Genomic DNA, 13238 nt, shown 5'->3' on the forward strand with positions numbered 1-13238 from the left:
CCATTATTCCCCCAATTTTGTGTTGGGTAGAACCCACCAAACTCATACTGATTAATGGGAGACAATTAAAAGATTCACCAGCCACCCCCACATGCAGATTACTGCTGTGCAGCTGAAGGGGAAACATGTACTTCCCCTAAGGAAGCATTTCATTGCAATGGCTGGTGCACATATATGCTGATCTCCAGGGAGCCTCTGCAAACTGCACCTGGATGTGAGAATTCTGGCATGGATGTCTCTGTGCTATTGTGATAGCAACACCTGTGCTACAAAGCAATGCACCTGTGTGCTCCATTAGAAACCTTGAAAACGAACCACATGTTTCAACTGCCTAATTTAATGTTTGCAAACCGTGATACCGTTAGTATTAACGATTCATTGTGGGGACACTACAAAGAAAAAATATCGCGCTCCCATCTAGGGGAAAAGACAGCACCCATCGTTGCAGGCATATGAAGGGTACTGTGCCAAGTCGTAACAAATGCGCACGCGCATGATCTCCCACTCATCACATTCAAAAACCAGAAGGATCGGCGAGCTTAATTCAGGACAAAATATCCCTTCTGGGATAATCCTTCCAAACTGAGGGTGAGTTATTTGGCAACAGGAGGATGCAAACAGTACACTGCTGCACACACTACACGCATACCTGCCTACATTTGAAAATCAAAATTCCTGAGATGTATGCCCCTTCACAGCCACACAGGACTCCGCCCATTTACACACAGCTCCACCCACATACCCTGCCCACCTGTCAAAAAGGTAAACTCGGTTGTTGTAGCCTTCAGTTTGCTTACTATAGCATTGAAAATCATTCATTACCTCCACGTCCACTCTTCCTCGTCCCAGTACTTACTTCATGAGGCACCCGCCTCCGACACAGGACCTTCTTCTATTTCTTTAAATCCCTATAACTCCTCCCCCACATCCATGTCACTCAGTTTAAATTTTTCCTGCCTCCGGCAGGTTGGACTTTTTCTTCCCGGTGCGGGGCACCAGGGAGCACCGATTGCTGGCCCCCTGGGGGGGGCTGTGTGGCGGGGCCCTCGGCTCCCTCAGGTGCAGCACTGCTCCTGGGCCCCCTGCGGGGCTTGGGGTCACAGTTGAGCTGGATTGCCTCGCTCGGTTCTTTGCTGGGCTCCGGACCGCAGCGTGAGCATTGTGTCCCGGGTCCTGCACGGCCCGGGGGAAGGTAAGGAGAGGGGAGGACTGGGCTTGATGTTTTTCCCCTCTCCTCCTGTTTTGGCCACCTTGATTCGACTTGGCAGTATGGGCTAGCCTTCCCTTTTGTTGTGAGGCCTCTCTGCTTCTTGTCGTGGGGTGACAGTGGCAGAGAGTCTTTGGGAGTGCGGGGGCTCTGTTCTGTCGTAGGCATGTCACATACCACCCACTCCTCAGACACACACAGCACAGGATGCACCGGATGTTAGCTGCATTATCTGGGGGAAGGTAAGGAGAGGGGAGGACTGTGCTTGATGTTTTCCCCTCTCTTGCTGGTATGGCCATTTTGACTCCTTCAACATGCCGTTTTCCTTGTGCTTTGTGTGCACATCTTTATTGGAAATGATGGCAAGCACTTGGCAGTATGGGCTAAGCCTTCCTTTTTGTTGTGAGGCCTCTCTGCTTCTTGTCGTGGGGTGACTGTGACAGAGTATTTGAAAGTGCGGGGGCTCTGTTCTGTCGCAGGCATGCCACATACCACCCGCTCCTCAGAGACACACGGCCCAGGATGCACCGGATGTCAGCTGCATTCTCTGGGGGAAGGTAAGGAGAGGGGAGGACTGTGCTTGATGTTTTCCCCTCTCTTGCTGGTGTGGCCATCTTGACTCCTTTGAAAGGCCGTTACCTCGTGCTCTGTGTACACATCTTTATTGGAAATGATGGCAAGCACTTGGCAGTATGGGCTAGCCTTCCTTTTTTGTTGTGAGGCCTCTCTGCTTCTTGTCGAGGGGTGACTGTGACAGAGTATTTGAAAGTGCAGGGCTCTGTTCTGTCACAGACATGTCACATACCACCAGCTCCTCAGACACACACAGCCCAGTATGCACCGGATGTTGGCTGCATTCCTTGCGTGCTGCCTGTGAATACGGCGCAGATTTTGGACACATCTGCAAGCGGCCGGAAGGGTACCGGCCTGGCATAGTCTACACTTCGGGTTCGAGTCTCAGCGGTGCTGACTCGGTCCTTCATCCTTCCTAGACCGATGCATTGGAACGATTTAGAGCATGGGGCTACCAGCTACTGGCTACAGGGCTCAAGCCACCTCTCAGTCATGTGGTGTGTTAGTGGTGTGTTTGGGTCTGTGCTAGCTATGGACGCAGACTCCTTGTCCTGTCCTTCTCCTCTAAACTGCGCAAGGGAAAGTCAAAGGAGTTGATTTGCTTTTCCCTTGTCCGGCATGGGATTATGGAAAATGATCATGGAAGTAACGGCCATGCAGGGGGTTCCCAGTGTCTCTTCTTTTAGGCCCTATGTCCTCCGGTGCTGACGTGTTGCTTTCACGCCTCCTCTCAGACTTGTGGGAAGTGATAGGGCACATGGTGGCACATGTCTGTGCTTAGAGGGGTTCTCAGAGCCCCTGGTGCCGGTGGAGGGGGATGTCACTTCAGTGGGTTTTCCAGTATAGGCATACCTCAGGTAGGGGGTTGCCTTTGATGTCGGCTATCCGGGATGGATTGCTTTGCCCCGCTTTGTGACAGTACTCTGCCCTTTTGACGCCAGCCTGGTGGCTCCTCTGTCGGCTGAGGGGGCCATAGTCTGCTGGACTTCTGGGCTGTCCAGTATCTTCCTTTTGATAGGTCAAATCTTTTTGTGGGCTGACAAGCATGCTGTTATATTGTGGCGCAGGCCTGTTTCAACGTCCTGTGATTTCCCTCTGGTGCAAGTGCAGTGACTGGCGGTTTTCCCTGGCTCCTCGTCTCTATCTTCTCGGAGGTGTATGGGACCGGTGGGGTTCGGCTTCCTGGGTAATGGGCTCCTTCTGGAGGGGGTATCAGTTGCCGTTCCTGTCTCCTCCTGTCCAGGTTTGCATGGTTAGGACTTTGGTACCCAGCTCACGGTCCAAGTAGTTGGCCATGGGATCCGTTCTCTCCGAACGGTTGTTGTGGGTTACCGTCTTGCCCGTTCCTCTCCCTGTTCAGGGTCAAGTTTTCTACTTGCGGGTGTTCCTGGTCCCTATGCTTTCTAGGATGTGTCACCTGCTTATGGGTCTCAACACCCTGCACTGCTTGTCCGGACGTCTGAGGAGAGCGTACTCTGGATGTTGTGCAGGGGGGGCGCTTGCTGGCTGTTCTGGGCTGGGTTCTCAGAAGGCAGTATGTCTCGACTCACCTGTTGCTGAAGTTACGGGGCACGTGGCGTCTTGCATGTTTTCCAGTTCCTTGAGCCTGTCTTCGGTTACGTCTCCTGGTGTCTTATACTCTCTCCCACTGGCTCCCGACATCTCGGCTTTCGTAGTTTTGTTTTCAGTGTCCCCAGCGCTGCGATTGTCCCTGCTATGGTGGCGGGGGGTTTCAGGTCTACAGGCTGAGGTTTGCATGGTCCTTCCTCCTGTGACCTCTCCTACTACCAACACCAGCAGAAAGGGTATACATTGGGGGTCCTCTCAGCTCAAGGGTTGTGAGATCTGGGGAGAGCCGGTGATCATCCAATTGGCAAGAGTTGTGCCATTGTGCAAGCTCTGGTGTACTTCGAGGAGTTGCTGGACGGTCGGCGGTTTTTGGTCCGATCGGACAATACTACGGCCTTGGCATATGTGAACTGCAAAAGGGGTTCCGGCTGTTCCTTGAATGCTCTGGCAGCGCTGATAGGCACCTGGGAGGAATCTCATCTGGTGTCTCTGGTGGCCTCACGTATCAGAAGGGTGGACAATGTTCAAGCGGATCTTCTCAGACGCCGGTTTTCACTCCTCTGCAGAACTGGTCCTGTTGGCCCAGGTCTTTGCGGTGACCTGTGTCAGATTAGGGTCCTTGGTTCTAGACCTGTTTGCATCCCCGGCCTCAGCAGAAGTTCCCCTCTTCTGCTCTCGGTTTCAGGTTGAGGGGATTGGGGGATGGACGCCCTCTCTGTACAGTGGCCTTGGGGTTTTCCTTTATGCCTTTCCGCCTATTCCCCTTCTGCCCCGGGTGGTTTGGCGCATCTGAGTGTCCAGGGTGACTGTGTTGTTGTTAGCTCTGTTCTGGTGCCGCCGGAGTTGGCTCCCCTCTCTGTTGGAGCTTCGTTCCTAGGAACCTTGGCTGGTTCCGAGGTGGCCGTGTCCCCTTCAAGGGGATCTGCGGTTAGAATTCCACTGGATGCAATGGGCGGTGTGGCTATTGCTCAGTCTAGGTTGATATCTCAGGGGTTCTCAGATCCTGTAGTTGAGTCCAAATGGATGCTCTTAGACCCTCCACTCTGAAGGTGTTAGGCAGACATTGGGGCCATTTCCGAGACTGGTATGGGCAGTCTGGGATCCCTCCCCTGCGTTCTGGCCTCTGCTATCCTTCGGTTCCTCCAGGAGGGGTTTTGACAGGGGCCTGGCAGTTTTTCCAGGCTTCGCTCTCAGCGGGCCTCCATGAAATTCCTTTTGGGGGACTCTGACGGTCACTTGGATTGGGAGGTGTTGGTGGGGAAGTTGATCCAGGGTTTTTCTTCTTCCCTTCCCTGTGCTGATAAAGGGCTTTCCTTTTGGGATCTCCCTCTTGTATTACGGTTCCTTCATGGGCCTCCTTTTGAGCCCATTTCCGAGATTGATATCAAACATCTTACACTGAAATCTGCTTTTCTTATTGCCCTCACTTCTGCCCGTAGGCTTGGGGAGATTGGGGCTCTCTTATGTCACGCTCCTTTCCTGAGGGTGCTGCCAGACTCGGTGGTGCCGGGGTGTGGTCCGAAGTTTCTCCCTTCAGTTGTCTCTCGGGTTTCACACCTCTCAGGGTCTGGTTCTCCCTGACTTCTTTCATGATCCAAGAACGCCTGAGGAGGTGGCTCGGCTTAACATTGATGTCCGGCGGGACGCATTGGAGTATTTGGCTTGGTTTGCCTTTTCCACCAATCTGATAGTCTTCTGATTGCTTGTGGTCTGGCTGGGGCTGGGCATAACGCATCTGTGGTTTCCATTTTCCGGTGGTTCCGGGTTGTGATCTCTAGGGCCTATGTGGCTTCTGGCCTGCCTGTGCCTGCGCACAATCAGGGGCGGTCTACCAGGGGTTTCGCGGCTTCCTGGCCCGATGTAAGGAGGGTTTTTCTCTGCAAGAGATTTGTATGGCTGCCGCCTTGGCTGGTCATCAACCGCTATGGGTTGAGTTTCTCTCACTCGGGGGTTGGTTCCTTCGTGGTTGGAGTTTTTGTCTGTGGGGATGTGATTTAAGAGTTATTGTGGGTGTGTTTTGCTGCACTGTTTTTGGCTCTGTCTCATTGGGACCTTTTCCCCGTTGATGCTTTGGTATACCTCATGAAGTAAGTACTGGGACGAGGAAGAGTGGACGTGGAGGTAATGCTCTGATTACTTACCGGTAATCTTCATTACTCCTAGTCCTACTCTTCCTCGTCACAGTACTGACGACCCTCCTCACCCTCCCTGCGGGGAAGGTCCCATGCTCCGGCTTGGTAATATGAAACTGAGTGACATGGATGTGGGGGAGGAGTTATAGGGATTTAAAGAAATAGAAGAAGGTCCTGTGTCGGAGGCGGGTGCCTCATGAAGTAAGTACTGTGACGAGGAAGAGTAGGACTAGGAGTAATGAAGATTACCGGTAAGTAATCAGAGCATTCAATGCTATAGTAAGCAAAATGAACGTGGCACCGCCGCTATAATAATACTGCTTTCAATCCAATGATATGGATTGAAAGCACTATTATTACGGCGGTTAGGGGTCGCATTGAGAGAGAAAAAAAAAGCCAGCCGTGGCCTCATATAGTGGTGCAGGCAGTGGGCGCGAATATTTTGCGCCATTTCCGGGTCCCGCCCACTTCTCCACCCGATTGGCTGCGGCAGCCAATCAGGTGGAGAATATGACGGGACCCGGAAAGAAGTCAAAATTCCTGAGATTCAAGGGACTTTTTCGGAGACCCGGAGAAATGCTAAAAATTCCAGAGTCTCCAGAAAAATGTCGGAGGTTAGGCAGGTATGCACGACAGTGACATTTGATCAGTTCATAATGTTAAACATAATGCAAAGTCTACCACAGACTGACAGTTTATGGAGTAGGACATGACGGGAATATGCAAATTAGTGTAAATCATTCATCCAATCCAACCCACTACGACTGGAGATTAGAAAACAAAAAAGAGATTTAAAAATCTCCTGCTCAGGTTTGGCGGCCATGTTGCAATGCCGGTAATTACAGAAGCAGAAATATTGATTGAAATACGAAAATGTGAGCCCTGTGAATCATTAAAAAAAGTTGTTTTCCTTAAAATATGAGGCTGCCACCACAGCATTTTTACATCTTTTATTACCGGGAATCCTCTGTGAGCCATAATAGGCGTTTTATAAACTGTAACTTTTAATTACAATATGAGTCTGTTACTGATTAAGCCGTTAATACAAAGCTTTCTCTCAGAACGCACAGCGTTTTATCTATTACCCAATAGAGCACAGCTCAGTACTCTGCTCTTTTGGTCTGTGATCCCATAACACTGTATACTTCTTTTTTAAAAAACATGTTTTTATAGTTTTTCACATATATAAGCAATCAACACAAACATCCCTCATAGCCCCTCCCTAAACTACGCCCCCCCCCCGAAGATATGGACCCCGTTCAGTTATATCTCGGGAAAGTCTATGAGCCATATACACTGTATACTTCTAACATGCATTTGTATTGACATCAGCCAGGAGTGATAACACAGAAAAAAATTGAAGTTAAATTGCAAGAATGAAACCACACGAGACTATAACGTTTTGATGTGCTTATGGTTGGTAAAAGTTATTACCCAGGTTGTACTTACACAGAAAACACAGTGACCTTAGTTTAAATTAACTATAAGCCACCTGCCTCACTTATAACATGGAAGAAATTATGAACATAACTTTGTGTGCTTCCAAATCCGAAACGCTTAGAAACATCTGTGCTGTCAGCGGCTTGTCAGCCTTTGGCACAAAAGCTGAAATGACTCAAAAGATCATGGAATGGCAGGAAAGCCAGATCCCAGCTTGTCCCTCCGATGACAGTGCAGAAGGTGCTGGGGTCGCTCCCAGTAACAGTGCTGGCAGGGCTGTTGCTGCCCTCATCGAAGAGACAGGTGATGATCCGGATGATTTAGCGTCCCTGCTTGTTTTGCTGGCTCTGAGCCAGAGGCCATGTTGGAATTCAGAAGACAAGAGCTGCTGTTTATGCAGTAGGAGCTTGAATTCAGCATGGCTAAGCTAGAACTAGAGAAAGCAGAGAAACAGAAGAACAGGGATCACCAGTTGGAGCTTGCTAGGATACAAGCTGCCATTGGCTCCTCTAGAGGATCTGATAATGGGTCTAGTTCCTCCTCTCATCCACATTTCCCCAAAGATCTGCTTAGTGTGTATGATGACAAGAGTGACTTCATGGATTGGTTGACTGCATTTGAGTATGCATGTGAAGTGCAAGAATGTGTTGATGGTGACAAGATTGCATGGTTGCTCACTCGACAACCCAATTATGGCTGCAGTGCCATTATGGAAATGTCTGAGGCTGACAGAAAAGACTTTGTGAAATTAAAGCAAACTCTTGCCTTAAAGTTTGGGAAGACTCCTGCCCAATATTTGAAACGATTCAGAGATTATAAACAGAAAGAAGGTAATACTTGGGTCTCATATGTAACTGATTCCTTAAAAAAAGTGACTGGCTGGGTGGAAGGTTATAAGGTCACCACCTTTGAGGGTATGATTTGTTTAGTCATGCTTGAACATATTTTTGCTTTTTGCTCCCCGGAACATAAGCAGCACCTGGCTGATTCTAAGGAGATGGAACCTAAGAAATTAGCCAGTGCAACAGATGTATGGGTGTCACACATAATTCCCCATAGTGACAAGCCTGCTCCTGGTAAGCAGGAGTAGGGGAAAAAGCACAAAGATAAGGAGGGTAGGGGATCTGGTAAAACCTCCTCCCATAAGGGTCACAAAAAGCATAACAAGGGTAAGTCACATGGGAATGTTCAGAAAATCATCCTCCCAAGCATAGCTCTGGTTACAGTAAGCCTTCCTATGTCACATGACATGGACATGTCGGGAATATGCAAATTAGTGTAAATCATTCCATCCAATCCGACCCACTAGGAGATCACAAAACAAAAAAGAGACAAAAAAATCACCCGCTTGGTTTGGCGGCCATGTTGCAATTCCGGTAATTACAGAAGCAGAAATATTAATTAAAATATGAGAATGTGAGCCCTGTTCAGTGGAGTAACTTTGCTGAAAATGTTGGGGGGACATGACATCTGAAGGAAAGGTGCCCCAGCCATATGAATGGGGACAAAATGGTGTGCCATGAAAGCTGGGGGGGACAAACACCCCTGCCCCCCCTAAAATTACGCCCATGGCCCTGTGAATCGTTTAAAAAGTTGTTTTCATTAAAATATGAGTCTGCCACTACAGCATTTTTACATCTTTTATTACCCAGAAGCCTCTGTGAGCCATAGTAGGCATTTTATAAACTGTAACTTTTAATTACAATATGAGTCTGTTACTGATTAAGCCATTAATACAAAGCTTTCTCTCAGAACTCACAGCGTTTTATCTATTACCCAATGGAGCACAGCTCAGTACTCTGCTGTTTTGGTCTGTGATCGCTCAGAAGAGGGGGCAGTGCTCCGGCTCATGGGGCGGTGCTCAGCCTAATGCAGCCAATCAACTATCAAAAGGCCACCAAAGACAGCTGAAGGCAGGGGTAGTGTGGAAATGTATGGTAAATCAAATATCACATGACACCGTATACTTCTAACATGCGTTTGTATTGGCATCGGCCAGAAGTGATAACACAGAAAAAAATTGAAGTTAAAACGCAAGAATTAAACCACAAGAAGCTAATAACATTTTGATGTGCTTATTAATGTGGTGGAGATGCATACTCATGGAATTGCGCACAAATCTGTTCATAGCACACATACATTGCCACAAAACATTGCCAGCGTGCCATGTCCACCCAAAGCAGAGCTTGATAAATCGTTCAAAACCTGGTTCAAATGATTACCATCTGTTTTTATTTTTGCCAAAAATGTTTTTATAAACTGTACAAATAAAGTATGCAATTTGTCTTTTGAAATCTATCCTCTCAGTCCTTTTCTTAAAAACATATTACATTTATTACGATTGCTTTCACATTTCATAGTTTAGTCGAGCTACTGCGGGACCTTAAATTTTCGTGTTAATGACCAATGGATAACAGTGTGTAAGAATATTTGAGTTTTGGCAGTTGCCTTGCAATATTTTTCCGCAAAAAGCTGAACATCTGCTCGTCCTACAAAAGGAATTACACCTAGGCCACAAAACATTCTAGGCACGCAAGAAGAACTGACTGTGAAAACATGCCATGGGGTAGGAGGACATGAGATAAGCAGAGGTGGGCCTATTACTAGACACATTTTGACTCTGTTTTTGTGTTAGATTGACTATAATTTGGGAATAGGGGGCATTCTGTCATTGGCAAGTTTCCCCTACAGCCCAGCAGTGCCACAAACAACAGGCAGTGACAGCCCAATATTTCCTGTGCCCGTGCTTCAAAATTCATGTTCTCATGGATGCGTTGACACGGGATGTTGCAAAGTAAGAATGTATGTTCATTTTGAGTGAAGGTCACCAGCTTTGAATTTTTGCTTGGGAGCTGGAAGGCCCACGCGTCCCGTGCACAGTATAAGGTTCTATTGTTTTTTGACCTTGAGAGGCAGGGACCATTCCGAAAGGGATTGAATTGAAGGCGGGGTGTAATAACGTATGATATGATAAGTTTGCCCATTCCGAAACTGGACCGAGTTACATATAAGTTCAGTTTATGATAAATCGTTGACACAAACAGAGGAGTCTGCATTACGGTCTGCATTGCGCCAAGAGAATGGAAATGCTGAATATAATGTAAGTTTCTCTTTAGACAATTTCATACCAGAACTAGTCAAAATACGAATAGCTGAACGTTATTGCTGGGTCACATTGTACTTGTTCGTTCTGTGTGGCATATTGCAATGAAGTGCTAGTACAACCTTTGTGTGCTGGGCTATCTACCGGGCACATGGGCAGGCCAGCATCGAGACGCATGTAGACCACCACTCGTTTCTCCCTGGTTCTACGCAAATAAATCATTACATTGTTTGTGCAATTCGAATTCTTGCCCAGGTTTACGCATTACGTTTAGAGCTCAACATACTCCATTGCACTATCCTCGGAAGCAAATAGCGGAGTACTTTGATATTCCACGTTGTATTCTCTCCGTTCACATTGTGTCACCTCTGCGCTAATAAAGAAAATGATTAATTGTAATAAAGATCTGCTACTGAGAAACATTTCTATTTTTATCTTTTGCAAACAGGTACATCGTGCCGTTCTGCGATTGTCATCTATTCCAGACCCCGACCGATGGATTCTTCAACCGCCAGCTGCAGCTACATGTCAAACACTGGATCTCCTTAACCGTCTTTTGGGACGACAGACAAGGTCCAATATGCCCGTATGCAGTACCAGTGATTAGGAGCAACATAACTACCTTTACGGTGGTCTAGTGCCAAGTTCAAGCACCAGCTTTGCAATTCACTGTGCGACCGAAGTGCTTCATGTTGACAAAACGAACACCCTGTTTATCCAAAAGGAACAGCGCGTGACTCATGATAAACATTTGCGGATTTGTGGAACGAGAGCAAAGAAAAAAAGTTCCATTTTAATTGATTATGTCAGACGCTGAATGTTATTGAAACATTTAATGTGACATAAATGTACTTTACCAATTGTACAGTCTTGCTGTTCCCTTTCAAAGTACAGTTTCATATTCCTAATTGTGATGCGCTGTGCTGTGAGACGATGTGTGTTGTTTTCCGGGTTCCGCGTCTAGTCGCGTAGGTGATGACTAGGCGCGTTTGGCTATGCTGCCCAGTAACGTCACGGAGAGAGGCAGAGAATATCAATGATTTGGTGATGTCCACTCAGGGGCGGGAATATGATTTAGTGCCGCAAACGCAGGTCACCCAGGGTGATGCAGCACGTGATTAGATTATCACAAGACGGCTGCGCCCTGCTGCCTGATTTTGCTTGTGTTCAAGAGACGAAAACTCGGGTAAGGTGCATAGGAAATGTTTGTACGATCGATCGACTTATGGTTAAAAACACATGGCTGAACCATAGGGACAATAGTATTTTCTAACCGAACCATTCCTTTAAAACTATAATTTTGGCTTTCGCAAAAGGCATACACTATAAACTGAATCACTTCTACTCACTCAGAATTGTTGTGACTTAAGGCCCTCCTGGGATCATGCCAAAGTCACATGTGTGGTGACGTGTGTGGTGACAAGTAGGACACGTTTCACCAAGTTAATAAAAGACACCCACGGCCGCCCATGCACTAGCGGCCCTGTGAATATCGTCTTGAGCTCCATTCTTAACAATGATAGCTGACCTTCACAGGGAATTGGACATCGAGTTGTTGGGCAAACATCTAGCAAAGCTGATTAAGAACTTCTGCCAAGGACTGGATCAGAACCAGAACCCTCTGATCAGAAGGCTCGCTGCCACCACTGCAAACCCCTTCGACTGCTACCCACGGTCATAGGGGCACAGCCTGCTCCTGCCAAGCCGATGGGGACGTAAAAACGCTCGATTCCGCATGATGGATCTGGAAGTGCGGCACCAGGGCAATGAAGCCCTATCATGGCGCTGGTTTCTCCGGTGCATACCTGGTCTGCTTCCACATGGGGGAGCCATGTAAGAAGCGGCGCAGTTTCTGCTGCAGCCTCAGCGAATGAAAGAAAAAGTCCTGCTGGGGGGTAGAGGAAGTGGCGCGGCCTCTGCACCACCGCATTAGATAAATGTACTCTTGCCTGGGGGAGAAGGGCAAGGAGAGCGCGTCCATGACACGCTGCTGAAGTCACCCTGAGCGCTACCGCAGTAATTGAACAACCCTGCCTGGGGGGGAGAGAAGAGGATGCGCAGCACTTTCAGCCGCCATAAGTTGATGGAGTGCTCCCACCTGAGGGGAGAAGGGACGTGCTGCCGCTTGGCCAGGCTGTGCACCTGACAGAGGTGGTAGGAGGCACAGTCGGTGCCGCAGTGGGACCTAATATGAATATCCCTCCTAGAGGAAGAGATTAATTGATAGTGATATTGATATTTTATGTGTATCGCACGCATACACAAGTGTTTCAGAGCACGACGAGGCAAGAGAGGGCACAAGGAGAACAAAAACAACAATCTTACTAGGCCCTGTGACATTGAGCATAGACCACTGCCTGCAGCCCCCACATTGGCGGTGACCGCCCAGGCCAAACTTACCAGCACGATTCTGGCGCAGTGGACAAACTGCCGCTCCGTAGCTGGGCTAGAGGGGGAGTAAGATCAAGGAAGGAGTGCTGGCCCCCTTCTCCCATGGGATAGCACCCTTGTGCATAATGGTGCCGCTGGCATTGCCATCCGACCTCTGTGGCCGAGAAGCAACCTGTCCCACCCTGCCACCATCGCCCCCACCCCATGGAGGGATGCATAAGCATGCACCATCATGCCCCCTAATGGGGGGGGTCTCAAAAGACCCCTGGGGCCATCCCAGGACTGCCGCCCCACCTGGATGACCACAAAGTCCCTGGCTGATACAGCCTGCCTGGGGGAGACACTCCTGCCTGGGGGATTCTAGACATGGCACAGCCCACAAGACACCGCCTGCTGCAACTTCAAGCCTGGCGGAAATACTCTGCCCTGGGGGAGACCACCAATGCCAGCCACCCTGCCGGCTGGCCAACCATCATGCTGGCACTGATCCAGTCACGGCCCTCCACGGAGAGGGTGGGTGCTTAATGCAGCTGGGCCTATGTGGGGGTGGTAATAATCTGCTACCTCAATGACCTTCCACAAAATGGTGTCTCCGTCACACTACTTAAATAAACTGCTGCCTGTGGGAGACATGGAAATGTGCCCCATACCGCAGAGCCAAGAGAAAGAAGTTTGCGCGAGTGCGCGATGGGGAATGTGGGGACTGGAACCTGCATCTTTTCTGATGCTTAAAGTGGACCCTGTAAGAGTCCCTTGTCTGCTGTCACCCCGACTGGAAAAACTGGAACGTGGCTAACAAAGGACTACCCCTGCCACCACCATA

The 13238-nt window shown here is 48.7% G+C and overlaps 1 pseudogene; it reads right to left on the reverse strand.

The window, feature by feature from the left end:
* Window positions 1–449: 449 nt before the first annotated feature.
* LOC138461977 (small nucleolar RNA U13) lies at window positions 450–531 on the reverse strand (annotated as a pseudogene).
* Between the last annotated feature and the right edge of the window lie 12707 nt (window positions 532–13238).

This window comes from Ambystoma mexicanum, chromosome 1p, assembly GCF_040938575.1.
Source record: "Ambystoma mexicanum isolate Mex_15411 chromosome 1p, UKY_AmexF1_1, whole genome shotgun sequence".
In the NCBI taxonomy this organism is placed as follows: Eukaryota; Metazoa; Chordata; class Amphibia; order Caudata; family Ambystomatidae; genus Ambystoma; species Ambystoma mexicanum.